Below are 17,729 nucleotides of genomic sequence, written 5' to 3' on the forward strand. Positions count from 1 at the left end.
CTAATTACAGTGCCACATAACCAAAATAATGGAAATACATAATAACTGAACTTGTGACCGAATTACTGTTAGCATAGCAAGCATCATAGCAAGAAGGCTAACTCATGTAACAGTTGTACTATTTACGACTAATTAACATTAGCTCTTCATTCATGACATGGATAGCATATACACAGAACTGCATACCTTTATCTTTTGCTCGTTTCTCCTCCTCTTCTTTTCTTTTTTTCCTGAATTGGGCACCTGATGGCTTTGACCTTTTTCTGTCCATCTCCGTGTTTATTTGACATTCGTCAATCAACAGATTACCCATCCCCCACCACTGTCACCATCAGAAGTCAAGACTAAACCAATTCACCTTGGTGATCACATAATCATTAGTATTACCTGTTTTTATTTGCCATTTCAAACAATTCAAACAAAAACGTACAGGAATTATAGGCCTTTATTGATAATATTATGAGTGAAATGAATATTAACCCACTTATTTGTTTAGATTAAGATTATTGCCCTTTACAGTGGATCCCCCCGCCCCCACCCTGTTCCCAGAGGTGAACTATCCCACAAGTGACGCACCCCCTCTCCTTCCACTTTTCTCATATAGCTTCCTTATGGGTACCTTCTCATTAAGCAGGGGCGTCTGCTGCAGCAGGGGGCGCCAATTGCCGATTCCGCACACAGTGACATTGTACATAATAGAAAAAAAATTTTTCCACCAAGAGCTCATGCCGCCCCCCACGTGACTGAAATGCCTGGTTCGCCCGTGCCTAAAACCGCTACTGCTTAGTACGGTCAAAATTCTGGTTTGAAGAAGTGGCTGTGACAACTCATTGATCTGACACAGTTGCTGGATAACTTCCTGTACAGCACTTTCTGGTATGTTCAGAATAGTTTGCATCTTTAACAGAAGAGATGCCAAGCTGTGTTCAATCTGCTTTTCTAGATCATGAAAATCACCCTCAATGGTTACTTCACACACCTTCTCTATATCTTCCATATCATCAGCACCTGATACTTGTTCTTGGCAGCATCACTGACATTATCCATATCACCAGTGATTTCAGACTTAAACCTCTTCCAGTTATTTGTCTTGTGTTCTTTACTCTTGTGTGCCTTGAAAGTGCTGTAAACACTGCTTTCAAAGTTGCAGTCTTTGTAAGGACATCCAACCTTGTGGTTTACTTTAAGATGTGCAGAATGCAGGTGAGAGAAGAACTCAGACACAGTACAAAGCTCCGAAAATCCACATGACAGACAGCTAAACTTAACATTTGGGGACAACCTGTTTGATCCATATCAATCTGGCTATAGGCAAGGTCACTCTACTGAAACTGCTCTCCTGTCAATTACTGGTTCCGTACGGCTTGCCAGATCCACTGGTCAATCCTCAGTCCTTATACTGCTGGACCTGTCGGCTGCCTCTGACACGGTCAACCATCATATACTGTTCTCCACACTCTTGGAGCTTGGCATCTCAGGATCTGTCCTCTCATGGTTTACGTCCTACCTCACAGGGAGATCATTCAAAGTATCTTGGCAAGGGGGAATGTCCAGATCACATGGGCTGACAACAGGGGTGCCTCAGGGCTCGGTGCTTGGCCCTCCTCTCTTTTCACTATACACCTCCTCACTCGGTGCAGTCATTTGCTCTCATGGTTTCTCCTATCATTGCTATGCAGATGACACTCAGCTTTTCCTTTCTTTCCCACCTGACGACACAACCGTCTCAATGCGAATATCAGCATGCCTTGCTGATATCTCCGCATGGATGAAGGATCGCCACCTTCAGTTAAATCTGTCCAAGACTGAGCTTATTGTCTTTCCAGCCAATCCTTCTTTACCACCACAGATAAGTGTGCAGCTTGACTCAATCACACTAGTGCCTAAATCTTCTACCAGGAATCTTGGTGTCATGGTAGACAACCAGCTGACCTTTAAGGACCATGTTGCCTCGGTTCCCCGGTCTTGCCGATTTGCTCTCTACAACATCAGGAGGATCAGACCCTAACCCTACCTGACCGAACACACGACCCAGCTCCTGGTCCAGGCTCTGGTCATTTCACGCATTGACTACTGCAACTCCTTACTGGCTGGCCTGCCTGCATGCTCAGTTAAACTTTTGCAGATGATCCAGAACGCAGCAGCACGTCTGGTCTTCAGCCAGCCCAAAAGAGCTCACGTCACTCCGCTGCTAATTGCTCTTCACTGGCTTCCAGTTGCAGCACGGATCAAATTCAAAGCTCTGCTTCTGGCTTACAAAACAATAACCCAAACGGCTCCGGTCTACCTTCACTCCTTAATCCAGAGCTACACTCCCTCTCGACAGTTACGCTCTGCCAGCGAAAGACGCCTAGTGCTCCCACCACAACGTGGTGCAAAATCAGTAGCTAGACTCTTCTCCTTTGTTGTTCCCCGGTGGTGGAACGATCTACCAAACTCCATCCGATCCGCAGAGTCCTTATCCACTTTTAAGAGCAAGCTAAAGACTCAGTTGTTTAAGGAGCATTTCCACATTTAGCTTAACTAAATGAGTTAGAAAGATTTGTCCAGCTCTTTGGCTCAAGCAAGTACTGAAGAAGCTGTGTGCACTTATGCCCAAGTTGATATTGTGTGATGAAATCGTGATCTTGTATTTAAATAAAATTTAAAAAAAAAAAAAAATTATATGCACTGCCTCTAGCACTACATGACAGCACCTGGGTCCAACTGGACTCAAAGCGGTCTGACTATCACTTAATTATGACATCCCATCTTGTTTGAATTCATGCTTGTGTTGTTCTTACTCTCAAATGTAAGTCGCTTTGGATAAAAGCGTCTGCTAAATGACTTTAGAATAGAATAGAATATTTGTTTGCTGATCTGGAGCTCTGGTGTGAATGCGGGATAAGTGCACCTTTAATGCATTTAGTGTTTTAAATGTACACGGGCATGCCTCATGCAAACAAGGAAATGGTTCTGTTCTTGCAAAACGCCCGTGTTTTATCCTGTAGTGTTTAAACAGCTGTGCTCTCTTTTCACAGTGTACAGGACAGTATTTACACTTCCAACACATTTTCATGATTCACTTGACATTGGTCAAGTTAGATTCAAAGGATTCCGTTATTTAACAGTGCAAATAAGACCTTAACTTAGCAAAAATTTAAATTAGGTAAGAAGAAGGGTCGAGTATTAAAAGTTGTTTGGTAATTTCCGTTTTTTAGTACATAAATTGATTGTGCTAATTCTCTTATTAATCTTAGTTGAGCTAACACAACACTCACCAGATTAAGCTGGTCGCAGAACAGTCAGACGGTCCGTTTTCTCTGCACCGTGTTACCCGCCACAAGCAAGCTTGTTTCACAAGTGGACTATCCAAAGTAAAACCAAGTACAACAAGGACAGAAAAAAAGCAGCTGATTGTCAATCCAGTCAATCAATTAAAAGTAGTCAATACTGCAAAGGGGAGAGGTGCTGCAGGTAGGTGGAGGTGCTGCAGGTAGGTGACGCTGGTGGCAGGTAAGTGACGCTAATGCTGTAGGTGACGTAGTTCTGGGAAGACGGCAGATTCAAACTAGGTGCGCCCAAACATTTATACTTTCATTCAATTGTATTTTGTGCCAGCCTAATCAAAACATTCTTTAAAGTAGGAAAACAGTGTCTTTAAAAGGTACACTCTGGAGCACAGTGGGGAGGATTTGGCCAGCCTGAAAGATTTTATAGATCATTGTTACGACAGAATCGTCATGGGGAAACCAAACAACACATCCACCCCCTCCACCTCATCACCGGGGAATGACTCAACGGATGTTCTGATCTCTATAGATAAGAAACTCAGTAGTTTTGATGCGCGTTTGAGCCTGGTAGAAATTCTCCACAAGGAGTTCCAGGCACCACGTGAATCATTAGAATTCAGCCAGAAGCAGGTGGAAACTCTGGCTGTAGAAAATGCTGGTCTCAGAGAGTTGGTAAAATCCCTCACCGAGGGCTTGACCCGTCTCTCGAAGGAAAATAAGAAGATGAAGGAAACAGTGATCGATCTGCAGGCACCGAGCATGAGAGAGAATGATACCCACTAAACCATCCTCCAGCTGGTTTAAGTCACTGGACTCACATATATCTAAATTTTTATGGAAAAATAGCCATCACGTATCAGTCTAAAAACTTTACAACAGACTAAAGATAGAGGCGGATTGGAGCTACCCAACTTTAATCATGTTTTCTTAGCTAACAAGCTGCAGTATTTCTCCAAATGGCTTAAACCTAGCAGTCTGGGTGAATCATGTTTAGATGTAGAGCAAGCATTGTGTGAGGATCTGTTTATCTCTGACCTGCCATTCATCAGGTCAACCATCAAAACACATAAGTGTTTTAAAAGCATCAATATCAGTTCCTCATTAGTGGCTTGGTGGGATTTTCTAAAAATAACCAAATCCTCACTGTTTCCATGTAAGTTTACACCCCTCTGAAACAACCCTGACATCCTGCAAAACAAAAAGCTTATCAATTTTACTCAATGGAAAAATAAAGGAATAAAACAGAACATACAATAGAAAATGGAAAATTCTTTTCATTGAATATTCTCACTTCACAATATGGAATCAGTAGAAAAAATTTTTTAGAATATCACCAGCTTAAATCTATTATATGTAAAAAATATACCATTAACCAATTAAACTTACAGCTACCTATTAGGGTGGCAGAATTCATGAATCTCAATGCCCCAAAGCTATTATCAAAAACATATAGACTATTATTTAAACTAGAAGACTCAGTCTGTCTTCCAACTTCAAAATGGGAGGGTGACTTATCCAGTAACTTTAATAAAGATAAATGGTCACAAATATGTTTAAACACCTTTAAAATGACTAAGAATTCAAATATGCAACTAATACAATTCAAAATTCTGCATAGAACTCATTATACAGGACAAAGGATGTTCAGGATGGGTCTGTCACAATCAAACATCTGCCCACACTGCAATGAAAACACACCTGACAACTATCTCCATGCCTTGTGGTCCTGCACACCTGTCCGCAGGTTCTGGCTTCAGGTATGTGTGGACATGTCAACATGGTTTAAATATAATATTCCTACAATCCCCGCACTATGTCTACTAGGTGACTTGGGTGACATTAATATGGCAATTAACTCTGCACACATGATACGCACAGCATTATGCATCACAAAGAAAACTATCCTTGTGAACTGGAAAAACAAAAATTATCTGTGTATTCAGCAGTTTAGGAATCTCTTAGTTGACCACATCAGTAGTGAGACAATGTCTCGACTATTTAGCTGAATCTCATTCCCTCTGGTCCCCTGTGCTTAGTTCCATCACTTAGTGTAGGTGGAGGACTGTGACCTCGTTGCTATGGGGGTTTGGGAAATGGCCGGGAGTGACTGGTGGTTGCAGGTTCTTTGTGGTTGCCCGGGCTGCTCTGCGATGGGGGTGGCTCTGGGTCTGGCCCCGTCGGGGGCTGTGGGGGCCAGCGGTTGGAGTCTCCTCGTGGCGGGGAGTGAGGCCACTGGTGGCGCCTGGGTTGGTGGGCGTCGGTCCTGGGCCAGGCGGCCGGGCTATTCCGGGGCAGGCTGGGCGGGGGTTCTGGGCTCTGGTGCCCGTGGGTGGTCCTCCTCCCTCCGGGGTGGTGGGGTCCGTATGTGCCGGGGGTCAGGGCCTGCCCGGATGTGCTGCCGTGGTGTGGGTTGGTGCATGCCCTGGTGTCTGGTTGATGCCCTGGGACCCAGGGTATGGCCCGGGGGCAGGGGGGGTGTAGGGGTTTGAAGGAGGGCTGAGTGGGATTCGGGGGATTTTAGGGGGAGGTGCTGGGGTGTGAGACAGGGATGCTTGTATGTTGTGTCTGTGTGTCTATACTTTGGATGATGTTTGTGTGGATGTGGGGGTATGTTTGTGTGCATGCGTATGCATGTGTTAGGATGAGTGGGGGTGTGTCTGGGGAGTGAGAGTGAGAGGGCTGGATGCTGTGTGAGTGTTTATATTGTGTGGGTGGGGCTGAGAGGGCATATATGAGTTAGGATGAGCGGGAGTGTGCAAGGAAATGAGTGTGTGCATGTGTTTCTGTGTGTGGTTGGGGTGGGTTGGGTGCACTTGTGTGTGTGTGTGTGTGCGTGTGTGCGTGTGTGTGTGTGTGGGGGGGGGGGGGGGTTCTGGGCGGACCTGGGGTGGTGGGCCGTGGGTCTGCTGCTGTCCCCATCCTCTCATTCCCCGTTAGGGGTGTGGGAGGGTGGGTAATTTCTGGGGTTGGTGACGGTTCACTGGCTGTGGTCCCTGAATGGCCCTGTCATGGGGGGCGGCCTCTCCTGGCCTGTCTTGCCCTGGGGGGCCTTCTGGGGAGCGGGGGGGCCTAATGCCACTAGAGGCTCATCATCCAGAGGGAAGCAAACTATTATTATACAATAGTATAATAGGGCGGCCTCCTCTGGGCTACTGGGGCCCTGGGCCCTTCGCTTGGGCTGCCCTGGGTGGCCGGCGGGGCTGGCGGCTGCTGATCTTGGCCCCCTGGGACCTGTGACTCGGGACCGTGGGGGGCTCTTGCTGGGGCTCTCCTCTGCCGCCCTTCGGGTGGGGCTGGAGTCGTCTTCGTGGTGGGGTGGCTTGGATTGGTGCTCCGGGTCTGCTGCTGAGGGTCCGGGACTCTGGCCCTGGTCTGCCTCTGGCCTCCGTGGAGGCGTGGTCGCATTTGCATGATCTCACTCTCCACTCTTCATCACTAATCACTCCTTGTTTCTCATTTTTTTTTTTTTCCTGTGAGTTAGTATCTGGTCGCTGTTATGTCTTTTTGATTTGGTTATTATTTAAAAACTCTTAATAGGCGCATTCCGAGTTCTAAGTTCAAGTTCTAAGAACGCAGTTCTAATAACTGTCCTACTTCTAAGAACTACCTTCTCCAGGGGAACTGTTTCATGTCGCATTCACACATGAGTTGGGGGCGGTAGCGGGACCGATGTGACGCATACGTCTGCGACAGTGGCGTGTGACTTTAGCGCCACATAACAAAACAAAACCCGCTAAAAACAAAACAACACGGCAAGCTCATATTGAGAACGAAGAGATCGTAGTGTTCATGCTCTGCTTGATGGACATGTTACTGATGGACGATACAACCAGGCGTCTCACGTCGAGGCTGGAAGGCTCCTGAAAGTCAGAAGATGAAGAATCCAGCGGCAGGAGATACGCCACAGACAAAGGAGACGACATGTAAGTTTAACTTATTAAACATGCGCCGATTGTATACGTGTCTTATGAGTAAACATTTCAGACGGTTTTCTACTGTCTGTGTTGAGCAGATTACATAGTAAGTAAATATTTCAGACGGCGGGTTTATTGTAACTCGTGTTCTGTTTCAGACGTTGCTGCAGCTCATTGAACTCTTAACCGTCCTCTCTTTTCCTCCCAAGATTTTCCATGGATGCTGAAGTGTCTTAAAGAAGAGAAAACAACAAAAACACTGGTATAAAGAAGAATGCGTGAAATGAAGAAACAAAAAGAATAAAATATAACGGGGGAAAAAAGAATAAAAACATTGAAAATGTGGATTTAGTGAAAAGACCCCATGGAGCCGAGCAAGTTTAGTGAAAGAGAAATTGAGAAGAGCGGCCAACGTCTGTCCCCCCCTCCCCCCTGCGTGTGCGAGAGAGCTCGTACAGCGTCTAGCCAGAGAGGCGCGCATTTTTAAAAATATAAAAAGCCTAATATCATCCGTTGTAGGATTAGAGAACTTTTGTTCGCAATGAGATCCGGGATGTGAAATCTCCGGTCAATATCTGCATGTAGATTCCCCTAGCAATCATGAGAGTTACAATTAAATTCAGGCGCCATGCTGGCTGCAATGAGACTGAGCTAACCTAACTCTGCGGTACTGTTAACACCTCGCAACGCTGCGTCTCCGCAGGAGCCAGGTGTAGTCCCATGATATCAAGAGAGTTACAATTAAATTCAGGCATCGTGTTGGCTGCAATAAGACTGAGCTGACCTAATTCCGTGGCTCGATTCACACCTTGCAACGCTGCGTCTCCCCAGGGGGGGTCTGGTGTCATTCAGAACCTAATTTCATCCGACGCTAGATCAATTAACTTACGAATACATTAGATCGGTGATGTGAAGAACAGATTTCCGGGATGTCATAAAAGATCTCTAGGTGTTAAACATCTACATCAAACAGCGCTATCTTCTTATTTCCCATGCAATATTTAAATACAGAATCCCAATGTTAATGTACAGATAGGCGTTTCCTATATATAACCTGAGGTATATGCCAGTTTATTCTCTTGCTTTTAAAATCAGACTGAAGATGCATCATCCTGGCGCGGTAGGCCTTGATTTTCCCTCTCATCGAGTCTGTTTTTCTTCAGAAAGACTAAATTCAGTTTAAAATCCGTCTGCCGCAGTTTTGGCACACCGTGGCACACGCACCATGGCAGAAATACATCCCCAGCCACCACCGGATGAGCAGATGAAAACTTTGTTATTAGAGGTGAGTCGATCATTACCGCAGGCCGTTTATTTATTTTTTCTATTGCAGACTTTAATAAAAAAATCTTTGTTTTTCTGCTAGTCACGGTGGAAGAATTTGACAACTTATATCTAACACAGAGAGAGTTTGGTATGTGACTCATCCGCAAAATACATTTACTATAATACAATTCCATTATGACCATTATCTGCATGTTTTTAACATAATTGAAACCTACCTGCAGATCTCTTGAACGCTACAGAGACTCCCGGAGCCTGAACCGATTCCACTGATCACTGCTCCACGCACCCACCGATCCAGAGGGCATAAACCAGCGAGCAGGGCAAAAAATCCAGCCGTCTGCCGAGAAAACTTTTGTATCGAAGTTCTACCGACCAGCCAGGATCCCGCTGTTGCTACAGATAAGCCGGGTAACCGTCTGAGCCGCAGAAAGCGTCCAGAGTCTACAAAACCCAGCCAGGTAGAAGGCCCGCCTCCAACGAACTGCTCGCCGCTCCGGGCATATCAGGTAAAACTACTGCAACAGTTTTGCTTCTTTTTTTACTTTTAGAAAGTTTAATGTAACCTACTCTGCTCAGCTAAGCAGTTAATGCTACCATATTGGATCCGGATAACGTGTCACCCGCTAACGCATATTCCGGGGGGGAATTCTTTCTCTTGCTATCTGACACGCATGTTTCAGAGACAGCGCTGCCTGGAGGATCAGTGGTTCATTGAGACTGAAGGTAATTTCTTTAACCCTTTTCATCCCCTTTAAAATTTATTTATTTCTTAAAATGCTTTGTATGAATAATTACTCTATTATCCCTATGTTGATTCATCCCCTTTACAAAGAGGTTGAAGAGGAGAAGAAACCAGAGCCAAACAGCAGATTTATCTGCCACAAACCGTGTAAAAAGAGGTAGAATTTTAACTAATAGTTAATAGGTTATTCTTTTATTCATTTATTTACTTTTTTAGAGTGGAGAGATTTATTTTAAGTACTATGTTCTGTATTTTGTGCAGCTCTCGAAAGACAACGCCGAAGACAACGACGAAGACAACAGCATCTGCATTCTCTCTTTGCTGCTATTCCACACCTGAACACCACGGAGCGTCACACTGGTGGAGCAACGACTGCGTCAGCGCTGGACATTTTTTGGTCAGCTTGGGCTCATTTTTATAGAAGTTCTGAGGAAACTGAGTGATCTCCTTTAGCTGTGTAACAGTAAGGTGTGTCATTTATTTTATTTGGGGGGGGGCATAAAGCATGGAAGCATTACAGCAGCTCGTAGATACTTTAAATCAGATACCCCCTACATCATCGTTAAATGAAGGAGGTAACGCGCCTGAAAATCCTTGCTCGTCAGAACCTGTTTCATTGATTCAGCCGTCACACTTAAATCTGATAGATGATGCCTTACTCCACGTTGATTCCCCACCTTCCTCTCTGGCTTCTCCAGAACCTGTTCCATTGATTCAATCTTCACGCTTAGATCTGATGGATGAAGCCTTTCAGCATAGTGATTCTGCGCCGTCCTCTCCACCCTCATCCGACTACCACGAGACACAACAACCCATACCTATCAAACTACTGCGGGTCATAAACGTCGTGAACCAGGCTGCTGCCTTGTTTTCAGATTCTGATTCTGAAGCCAGCTTTGAAGAGTCATCTACAGATTCTAAAAGCATTTATACACAGATGTCTTAAGATTCTGATGACGATTCCTAGAAGCTGCCTTCATCTCAGGATTCTGAAACCAGCTTTGAAGAGCAAACCTCAGATTCAGGTTCCGAGGAAGATATCACACCCGCGCCATTAAATTCAGCAGCACCCGCGCCGTTAGGTCCAGCACCACCAATAAATTCAACGGTCACCATTCAGCATGGTAGAGGAGATTTCCAGACGAGTGAAGAGGTCCCATAATCTTCTTCACAGTCGGCTGAAATACCCTCAACATCCGTCACCCGCGAGCATTTTAATAATCGTGAAATAAGGTGTTTATTAAACATCCCGGTCCGCAATACCCCAGACCTTGCTCAATTTTACATGGACGTCCAGCATATCCTGGCTACAGAAGTATCCGCGGTGGTTAGACGCAATGATCTATTGGAGTTAGAAGTACGGAGTGAAAATAATCATAATCATCTTTCACTCGTCATCGATGATCAGAGCGTAAATGAAATTGCAGCCGCTTTTGATGATTTATTAGAGCGCATGGTTCAGTCTGATGAAAGCATAGCTTTAGACTCGCACTTGGAATTTATTGCTCAAACCATTGTCAATCCATCAGGCGGTGCTAAACGGAAATTGGAAAAAACTCTAGATTGTGAAATTATTAATAAAAAAAGATGCCATCTGTACGTCGTGGAAAATAGAGAAGATCACCTATGCTTCGCCATCAGCGTAGCTCATCTTGTAGATCCGAACCTCACAGATTACCAGGCTGTGTCACACGGTAAAGAGCTACAGAGCCTGGCCGGGATGGATGATCAGACACCTGTCACGTTCAGTGACATAGAAAAATTTGAAAAAATCCTGAACCGGAAAATTGTAGTCTTTTACCGAACGCCAGACAACCGTCCCTTATCGCATTTTGAAACTGATTTCCCGGCCCACTCTAATCCTCTCTTTCTTCTCCTATTACAGAGTCATTAATACAGTATGAAAAATCTTCGCAGTTTTATCAGTGGTAAATACATTTGCAATTTTTGCTATAAATGTTATGAGAAGCCGCACTGCCACATCTGTAGAGGATATTGCTTGGTATGTAATGCACCCTCCTGTACCCAGGAGAAGCTTGCGCCTGCGCTGTGCTCTGTAACAGAATGTGCCTGCATTTTCGGAGGCCTCTGTATCAGGGCTCCACCTTCATCGCGCATAACTCCAGGGGATTTGATAGTTATCTGGTTCTGAACGGGATGATCGCATTAGGTCTGCAGCCAGCTTTAATAATGCAGGGAAGCAAGATTCTCTGCTTTACCGACCCTGACTACAATTGAGATTCATTGACTCCCTCTCCTTTCTAGCAATGCATCTTAGTCAGATGCCAAAAGCTCTGGGGTTTCCTGATTCTTCTAAAGGTCATTTTCCTCATAAATTCAGCTCTGAGGAGCATTTAAATTACGTAGGGGCTTTTCCCTCCCCCCGCTTAGCAGGATTTTACACCTGGTACAGGGAGGTCTGTCAGGGAACTTTCAACTTTCGGAGGGAAGCTCTGTATTATTGTCAAAATGATGTGGATATTCTTTCTCAGGGCTTTGTAAAGTTCCGTCAACAGTTCCTCAATGACACCGGTGTGGACCCGTTCAGCTGTATCACTATCGCTTCAGCCTGCATGAAAGTGTTCAGAACAAACTACTTGTCACCCAAAACGTTGGCCATCCCCTCTCCAGATGATTACAGGAGGCAATGTAAACGCTTTTCAAACACTTCAATTCAGTGGCTCGAGTGGGTTGCGCGCAGCAGATCGGTTCACATCCAGCATGCATTAAAAGGCGGTGAGAAGCGGGTATGTCCCTACTACATTGACGGGTACGCGGAAATTGGAGGCGTGAAATACGTTTATGAGTTTATGGGCTGTGAATTCCATGGTTGTGGTGAGTGTTTTGATCAATTTCAGCTACCCATACCCGCTCGGCCACCCCGTCATCCTCACTCGAGACTTTGCTGCACCACAGAGTTACTTTGGATTTATCAGAGCTGTAGTCAGTCGGCTCGTGATAAACTGGTGTTCACCCTCTGCCGTACATGCGCCAAAATTAACAGCCAGGCAGGCTCTTGCACTCACGATGAAGGAAGAGCATTAATGGGGGTCTGGGTAACAGCTGAATTTAACAAAGCTCTGGAGCTTGGTTACACAGTGAGTAAAATCACAGAAGTCTGGCACTTTGAGAACCGTAGCGACACTATTTTTCAGGGCTACATCTGGACCTTCCTTAAAAACAAGCATGAAACATCCAGTTACCCGCCCGAAGCGACTGATCAGGCGAGCAGAGAGGCTTACATCAGGGATCATGAGACGCATCAGGGTATTCGACTAGACACTGACAAAATTGAGGTGAATCCGGCAAAACGCCAGACAGCCAAGATCTCTTTAAACTCCTTCTGGGGCAAATTTGCTCAGAGAAACCATCTGGTTCACACTGAGCTTGTCAGCGAGCCTGAGCAATTTTTCAGGTTCATGTTTTCAGGTTCATACAAGGTGGAATATTTCACCTTTCTGAATGAGAAAACTGCGATGGTTCAGTGGAAATACTCTGACCGTACTGTCATCCCTCCTCGTAAGACCAGCAATGTGTTCATTGCTGCTTTTACAACAGCCTACGCTCGCCTGAAGTTGTACGGTTATCTAGAGCGGCTACAGCACTGCGTTCTTTACACCGACACCGATAGCCTGATTTATGTGGTTAAAAATGATTAAACTTCCCTGCAGCTGGGAAATTATCTGGGGGATCTCACTGATGAGCTGGACGGAGACACCATTCAAGTATATGCGGCTGCTGGCCCAAAAAGTTATGCTTATCAGACTCACAGGCACAAGTAAGTTGTTTTGTGCATGAAGGGCATCACACAGACTCGGGAGTGCAGTGAACGTGTCAGCTTTGATAGCGTAAGAGGTCTAGAGGAGGGTTATCTCGCCAGCAGCAGCAGCAGCACCGGCAGTGGTTCTGGAGAGAGGGTGATCGAGCACACCATCAGACGTGAAAAAAAGGGCCTTCAGGTGAAAAACTCCACATTTGAAAAAAAGTTTTGTGTGGTGTATGACAAATGGTGTCTCTTCCCTGATGGCACCACTCTGTCTTTTGGGTATTAAGCAGGGAGAAAAATGACACACCTTACTGTTACAAAGGAGATTGATTTATTTGATCCTAGACTGAAAACGCCATTTTCATGTATGGTTGTTGGACCTTCAGGATGTGTGAAAACTTATTTTGTAAAAAATGTGTTGGAAAATGTCAAATGTGTGATGGATGCTGAACCCACTAATGTGGTATGGTGGTATTTGCACGTCTTTCCAGCCTATGTATACTGAGATCATGAAGTTTAATAAAAAAATTTAATTTGTACAAGGATTGCCTGAATCCTTTGAGAACGAAGATCTGTTTCCCTCAGATCAGAATCATCTGATCATACTTGACGTCATTTTCCAAGCAGGTGAGCATTAGGAGGTGATGAAGATCTTCACGCAATATAGACATCATAGAACATAGAAATATGAACGTATTCTTGCTCACTCAGAATGTATGTCATCAGGGTAAATACAGCCGCACCATTAGTTTAAATACAAACTACATGGTGCTTTTTAAAAACCCTCAGGATAAATTACAGATGAAAATATTGGCTCATCAGATCTTCCCCACACAAAAAGCCGATTTTCTGGAGAGTTTTGAAGATGCAACAAGAGATCCCTGCAGGTATTTAATCCTGGATCTCACCCCGACCTGTCCAGAACGGTACAGGTTGAGAACGGGTATACTTCCAGGTCAGTGGCCGGCTGTTTATGTACCCAAATCTAAATAACTCACCATGATCCATATGTCGCATAAAAAGGAAGGCGCCGTTACTTAGAGCTCTGTCCATGCAGCGCTGCGGAAACGTAAGGAGATTGACTCACTGCTCGCCTGACTTCCTTCATGCTCTGAGCGAGATTGCTTTAAATCTTTTGAAAGGGAACATCCCTCTAACCTCATGCCAATATAAAAAACTGAAGAGGCAGAAGAGAATTATCAAACTGATGGCTAATAAAAAAAAACTGGGATAAAACGCAAGAGACAGGTCTTAAATAAGCAGTCGGGCGGTTTTATTTTACCGCTGCTTTCTGCGGCTGTACCTATCCTGGGAAATCTTTTAGGCAGAATCATTAGAAGATAATTAGAATAATAATAAAAAGAAAAAATGTTTCTGAAGACCTCGCAGAAAATGTTCCTTGTTTCACCTCAACAATTAAATCGATTAAATCTGACACAGCCGGAGACGTCTATTAGGCAGACAGCTGAAAATGATCTGGATGAGAAGATGAGACCTATATTAAACAATCCGGGTCTTAGTTTCCAATGAGAAGGTTAAGCGATATGACACGCTGCTCCAGATATCTCACCCTAATCAAGCAAGGTCTGAAAGATGACAGCCGAGTTACTCTGACTTTATGCCGCGAGTCAGCAGACGAGCAGCATCCTGACCAACCTCCACCTAAGCCTGAAAATGGATCTGAGGTCAGGCGGCATCTTCTTGCACGAATTCTGGAATGAATTGAGGGGTGCAGAGACCTCTCATGAGATCGTGAAAGTTGTCACAGTAGTAGTCATCATCAAGCACGTCCAGACACTGGTGCTCTTTCTGGCTGGGGTGGTTAATCTCACATCCGTAACAGCTGTCCTCCCGGAACCTACGGAGGACGCTGGTGAGTAGATGGAGAACCGCCGTCTTTACATTGTTGATGAACGTAGATGACACCCAGCCGTCCGGCTCATCCTCCAGTCTCTCTACTACTCCCACAGATGACGAAGGGGAAGCGGGTGGCGATACAGCAGAACAGCACCATATAGGATCTAGAGGATGCATGCAGGGAACCCTCATACCCCTCATCCACGACCAGCTTCAGCGTCATGGGTGGCTCGGCCTTGGGATCCTGAGCGTACCCCTCGACCCTGATTGCGGACAACAGTGAGGGTGAGTACTCGGTGTCCTAGGAGTACCCCAGGTCTGTGGCTCCAGACAGCAGCGAGGGTGTGCAGTCGGAGTCCTGAGACGGATCTGGCGAGCCTGAGGCTGTGAGCTCCGTGCTGGGGTGAAAAGTCAGACTCGGTCGAGTTGGAAAAACAACCAATGGAGGAAGGAGGAGAAGGCGTGGTCTACAAAACTACGTTTTTTTTCACCGATATGGTGTCTTTCCAGGTGCGACAGTCACGGAAGAGGGTACTAATCTTGTCGCTATTTTCTTCCATTTTTTCAGCCCACGCAGCGTGAGGCAGTGCCAACATCGTCTGGAAGACACCACATTCTGAATTAAAGGAAATAAAGTGCTCTTGATCCCATGGATCCCTGAGGCTCTGGAGGCTGGCTCGGAAAAACCTGAGGTGGTGGTTTTTGACTGCCATATAGCACAATAATGAGGCTTTCCTCCACCGTCCCTCACTGAATTGCTGGGGGAAAACCCTGGTCTAGACCGCTTAGGAGGAGAGGCCGCTGTATGCTCGCATTCATCCGAGGAGCCTAGCTCAACCTCTATACGCCACCGCGGGACCACTATCTTCAGCACTCTCCAGTCGCTGGAGGTCAGAGATGCTACATTCGGTAAAGTTCTGAAAGTTTCACTCCCATCCACCTGGTACATACAGAGTTCCCCCCTCTCATATTAGAACATGTACCCCCATCTGCCACTCACTCCGTAGGGAACTAGAGACGATTCGTTGCGCAGAGACATGGTCAAAGGCATCTGCACACGCTGGTAAAACACAACTCCCTTTACCGGAGCTCCGGGTATTGAACGTGTCGATTCATAGATGGCTACAGCAGTCTCTCGCGTCAGGAACCACTTTGCCTCCGCTAACAGTGTTGGTTTCTCATCTTCTCTCCATTTTTTCTCTCCGTACTTCGCTACTGTAAAGAAACAGCTTCTCTTCTTATTTTCAGTGTTTTTTCCCCAGACATGCCCCAACATGTCCTCACAGGACCGACCCGCCTCATTGGCTCTAAAACTGCAGAAGAGGCGAAGATCCTGGCAGTGACGTGGCTTCCGAATTGACGACATTTCCAGTTAAGGAGGGGAATCCGTTGATGACGTAGCATCTTCTGAATGGACGATACAACCTGTGAAATCAGTTTGACAAAAGGCGGTGCCTATCTCTCTCTTACAGCGCACATGAAAATTGGAGTTTACTGAGGTTTCTCACATTTCTGATTGGATGTCATGTGCCAGAAAATGATCCAGCATGGCTGGTGCTGACGGATTTAAAAGATACAGAATGGTGGATTTGGTTGTTGCTGCTGTACATACTGATGAATCCATCTCACACCTAGAGAGTGAAATAGTGGAGCAGACAGAAGTATTCCCCAGCTGTTCCCCTGTATCAGACGTCTACCAAAGCACCATTACCTCGACGACTACCCTCAGATGGTGTTTGGGTCCTTTATCAGCTGTTTGGACCATGTGATTGAAGCCAAACAGTTATTTAAACAGATTGTGAAGCACACTAGTTGCTTTAAAAATGTACCTTTGACTTTAGGTTCAAAACATCAGCTGATGATCTCTTTCCACATCAACTCAACATCCTACAGTGAATCTGACCTTAATGTACTGTATATATCCTCTGTTCCACTTGATATATTGAAATAGAACGAGTCTCAGGCACTTAGGCTCAAGTCACCCTGGTAAAATGAATCTAATAATGTTGTTGGCATTACCTATAACGAAGGTATGATAGTTGCTCATGGATCAGCTGATGGAGACTTAGCTGAAATATTTCAGTTGTGCGTCATCAGTGATAACTTTGGTGTGGTACTGCGGTGTGGGTGGTACAATGAACACTAGCCTTTAAACAAAGCTTGTCGCCTAGAGAGGTCAAACTTCTGTCACCTAGTGAACTGACACCTATCCATTAGCTGATTACATGATTGGGGCAAGCCGTATGGTGATCTTCAAAAGGCTTCTCCTCATACAAGGTTGGTTGACTGATACTCAGGCTGATATTACTGATTTGATAAGCAGTTTCAGTGCAGTTATTTTGTTTCCTTTGTGTCGGGATGCTTCTTCATACTTTGGATTCTCAACACATTTCTCCAAATTGAGTTGCAGTCTTAACTTTTAGCAATCATTTAACCACACCAACTTAAACCTTAAAGGAGCAGTGTGTAACAAAATCAAAGGTTGTGAAAGAAAAATGTATACAACAATAAAAATGTTTTGATTGGTATCTATAATCAAATCCAATTAATTGTTTTTATTCTATTAGAATGAGCCATTGATATCTACTCATCATGGGTCCACATACATGGCAGCTGCCACCATTTTTACTACGGTGTCTCTGGACAAACAATTCTGTGTTTGAAGCTTTAAAACTGCAGTTACAACTTTAACAGGAGCTAGAGCTCCGTTTGGCTTAAGTAATGCCTCAAAAGCACCATAGAAGACAGTACACATACAGGATGTTGAAGTAGCTACCTGTGGTGCAGCCATCGCTGCACCTGAGGCCACTGGATCCGCTAACGTGCTCAGTATTTGAAGTCACTGCTGTGCCCATCTTTGCCACCAGTTCTCACACACTGTACCTTTTTGA

At 45.1% G+C, this 17,729-nt stretch overlaps 1 long non-coding RNA gene across 1 annotated transcript; it reads right to left on the bottom strand.

Moving 5' to 3' along the window:
* Window positions 1-331: 331 nt before the first annotated feature.
* Window positions 332-14,967, bottom strand: LOC121634991. The gene is made up of 3 exons (XR_006009335.1): window positions 14,957-14,967; window positions 11,465-11,469; window positions 332-608 (listed from the first exon to the last, which is right to left on the bottom strand). It is a non-coding gene; the product is annotated as an uncharacterized LOC121634991 (long non-coding RNA).
* Between the last annotated feature and the right edge of the window lie 2,762 nt (window positions 14,968-17,729).

This window comes from Melanotaenia boesemani, chromosome 23 (genome assembly GCF_017639745.1).
Source record: "Melanotaenia boesemani isolate fMelBoe1 chromosome 23, fMelBoe1.pri, whole genome shotgun sequence".
NCBI lineage: Eukaryota > Metazoa > Chordata > Actinopteri > Atheriniformes > Melanotaeniidae > Melanotaenia > Melanotaenia boesemani.